Genomic DNA, 4,210 nt, shown 5'->3' with positions numbered 1-4,210 from the left:
AAACCTGATATTTTCTTTGACATGTTAATTTTATTTTTAAAATAAATCTTTTTAGGTCTCTAGTTTTCACACAAAAAATATCTGCTAATTCTGGCATTAAGGTCCCAGTTATGATATGAAAAGGATCTGTCCTTGTCTCCTAACGGATGCTCCTTGTGCAGGCATAGTCCATCGTTGACACCATAGTGAGTGTAAATAGACTGATCAGAAATCACAAAAAAAGGATGAAAAAAGTCACAGAAGTATGTTCTAAAAAAAATACAAAACCAAAAAAAAAATTACCTCACATATAGCAATTGCTGCTGTGTGTATTCCCGGCGGGTTTTCTAGCCTGCTGGTTCAACGGAAGACGTGCGACCGTACAGTAGAAAAGGTTGCACGCCTTCCATACACTGCACGATTCTCGTACGATCGCAGGATTTCCCGCGATTCTCGTACGAGAATCGTGCAGTGTATGGGCACCTTTAGGCTCCATTCACACAGGAGCGGTTGTCCGCGTGTATTGGGCCAGTTGAGTATGTTCGGAGCCGCTCTAAACATAGAAAACAATGCACTTTAATGTTCATTGTTCACACTTTTGTGGATGCTGCGCGGTACGAAACTGCATGGCCTGCAAAATAGTCCAAGCTCCATTTGTTGATAGATTCCACACGTTCACGACTATAGCCGCAAACAAGCAGAATCCGTGCAGTTGTAAAGATTTTAGCATTTGCGTGCTGCACGGAAAACAAAGTGCACTTATCCCTTTTCCCTCACCATTCTGACCCCTCCCTCCCCCTCCACAGGGGGATTAGGTTAGATCAGGGCAAATTGGTGTAAATCAGTGCAGTCCAAAAGTCACATTTTAATGTGTGTGAATAATGGGGAAACTGGTCTAGCAGCAAAAGGGTTAAAGGACCAATTCACTTAAAGGAGAATTATGAGGTGAGTGAAAATCACTCAGCCTCATAGCTCTAACCGATGTGTGACAATGAAACTGTCACAGGTCGGCTCAGTAGATCGGGACGTGAGCAAACACATAGCGTTGCTCGCTCACTTCTCGATCTATCCCTGCAGAGAGCCGTGACTGTCACTCACGGCTCCCTGCAGGGATTCCCCCTCTCCCCTGTCCGATGCTCCAGCGCTGACTGATGGAACGGATGGGGGCTGGTCACAGCTGGCTCTGCCTCTAGATAGTCAGAGCCAGCTGTCAATCCCGCAGCTGGGTGGATCTCGACATTAATGTGGGGATCCGTCCCGGCTGCGGCGTCTCAGTATACCGCGAGCTGTAGCTCGCGGTATACTGAGCATAGTGTGACGGGAGGATGCTAGTTTGTGTCCTCCCGTTACCCTTAGGAGAACTATGTGGAAAAGCCCTGACCCCATAGTTCTCCTTTTAGCTGGCCATACACCAATAGATTTTTGATCTGAACTTTTTGTTGCGGCCAGGAACCCTCGTTCGATTCTAGCTCAATATCACCCATCAAGCTCAGACCAATGTTGATTTGAATAATCGTTCCTTAGCAATACCAACTCACCAAATTTCATCGATCGACAGAACAAATTTGTGTTTGCGCATGCGCAGTGTTCCTGCTGCAATTTTTTTCGTATGAAAACGCCACTAATCCATCAATTTTTGTTCTACTTGAAAAAAGTTTTGCAGCCTCACCGTGCGTGAAAATTAGAGCGGGATTACAGTAAAAACATCTCTGAGTTCCATCAACTGATCGATTATCGTTCAAAAGACCATTCGTGGAAGAGTTCCAAATCGAAATCGAAGAGTGTATGGGCACCTTAAGGCCCCGTTCACACTGAGCGATTTATCGCACGATAATTGCCGCGATATAGCGGCTATTTACCGCGCAATATCGCTCTCCAATGCAATCCAATGGGGCTCTGTCCGTCGCTATTGCGGGTTGTGCGTCGCTACAGCAGGACCCTTTTTGGAGCGGATTTTGCCGCGATTCTAGCTTGCTCAATGCAAGCATTTGCGCGATATCGCGCGACAAATGCGCAATATCGCGCAAAATGCAAATCGCGCGACAGACGCGCGATTTGCGAATCGCTCAATGTGAATGGGGCGTAAGAGTAAAGTTGCAGCGCTACCTTGTCTGCCCCCCACACACTTCAGCGCTATTCTGCGGGGGTCGCAGGAGGGAGCTGTCTGCTGTCAGGATGGCGGAGCGGTGAGGGGGAGAGAAGCCGCGCCCCCAGCTGTCAGGATGGCCGAGCGGGGAGGAGAGTTTCAGGATGACAGCAGCTCTGTGCGTGGCCGAGCGGAGGATCGGTAAAATATCATTGATATTTACCGATCCTTTTTGTGAGAAGGACAAACACTGGAGCGATCGTCTGATCACTCCGGTGTTTGTAAATAACTGGGGACACATAATACTATGTGTCTCCAGTTATGAATGAACAGGCTGCGATTTACATCACCTCCTGTTCATTCAACATTTCCCCCACATATGATTATTAGACAAGTGCGAAGACTAAAAATTCATTTCAGATGAAATGAACGAAAACTAAAAACGTTTCATTCGTTTCATCAAACAAAACACTTTTTTATGCTATTTTGGATTCAGCCATTGGCGTGTTCTGGAGAAAGGGCTCATGGCGTCATATAACACTGCACGTGTTGGGCGCCGCCATCTTGGTGTATATCTAGGTATACACCAAGATGGTGGGGTCAATATCGGCGTGTGACGTCACCTGACGCCACGCATGCATGGCGTCATGTAACGTCATGCTCCCTGCCTCCAAGATGGTGGCACGCATTCACAGAACACGCCGGTGGCCAACAGCTGCCGCACATTCTCAAACAAATTATTATGTGCCGGAATACATTTTTCGTAGATTCGGACATATAGTAATTCATTAATTTTACACGTAGTCTAGGTTTTATGTTCTGTTTTCTATTTTTACTTTTCTAGATGCACTTACTTGAAAAAAGGGATCGGCATGACAACCTGACACTTTATTTTTATAGACTCTATTTTAGTTTGACATTTATTGTTTGCCTTCTCTTGTTTTATTTAATAAGAATACTTATATTGTGCCTACAGGTTTAATACCTTTGAATAAAATGTTTATTTATATCATACTTTTTAATACGTTTCTTTGCAGCTTAACAAAATAGGAGTCTTTAAATGGTGCGGATATTGGGGGAAATGGGTGTGGTTACTGGGGGTGTGGCCACTGAGGGGCACTGTAAAGGTGCCCATACACTGTACGATTATCGTACAAGAATCGCTGGAAATCGCGCGATTGTGTGATCGCAAGTGCGATCTGCCTGTCCAAGATGGGCAGATCGTACGGGCTTTTAATTAGCTTACAACCATCGCAAGACAAAAGTCTTGCGATGGTTGTAAGGTGTATGGGCACCTTTAGGCTGGGTTCACACCTAGGCGTATCAAAGATGCGCGTTTGTCGTGCGTTTTATCGCAATCATAATAAAAAACCGCGCAAGGGCTACCTGGCTGTATCCCAATGGATACGCACGGCAAATATGCCCCAGAGACGCTCCTGTACTTCTTTGGGCGTAGGGCGTTTTGTAGCGTGTTCATACGGCCTGTAATACGCCCAGGTGTGACCCATACCCATGGGAAATAATGGGATTTTGGTGTTTGAGCGTAGGAACACGCTACAAAACGCCCAGGTGTGAACCGGGCCTAAAGCTTTCTCACACAGGGCGCCTAAAGCCGTCCCTGCCTGACGGAATAAATGTCAGTCAAAGTACTGCAGCGCTGAATACTAAAAAATGGCCTGGCCAGGAAGAGGGTGTATACACCTGGTCAGCAAGTGGTTAATGCAATGCACAGTGTTGCGGTGTGAACGGACCCTGGATTTCCCCGGCATTGTTATACTCAGTCCCAACCCTTCGGTCTCTTTTTCTGGGCAAAAAAAGTGGCCTGAGAAATAAAACCATAGACTCCATATACGGATCCTATCATGGCAGACATTACATAGACAAGCGCAGTCTTTGCTCACACACCCTCTTCTACACTCATTACAACCATTCCAATGACCGGATCGGTCACTCTCACATTGAGCAACACCCAGCAGTGAGAAGAACGTCTATAGAGTGGTGGCCGGGAGCAGCTACAAGTGTCATTTCCCCACAGAGGACACACACTCATGTTACAGCTCTGAAACCTGCTCTTCCCAGTTTCAGGTGAGCAACCTGCTGTGCCACGCCCGGGTCCCAAGGGGGGGAAGTGGGGGAAGTGGGGGA

The sequence above is a fragment of the Nanorana parkeri genome, unplaced genomic scaffold, assembly GCF_000935625.1.
Source record: "Nanorana parkeri isolate BGI_ZX_2015 unplaced genomic scaffold, ASM93562v1 scaffold2422, whole genome shotgun sequence".
Classification (NCBI taxonomy): domain Eukaryota; kingdom Metazoa; phylum Chordata; class Amphibia; order Anura; family Dicroglossidae; genus Nanorana; species Nanorana parkeri.
Note: the sequence above shows the minus strand (reverse complement) of the source record.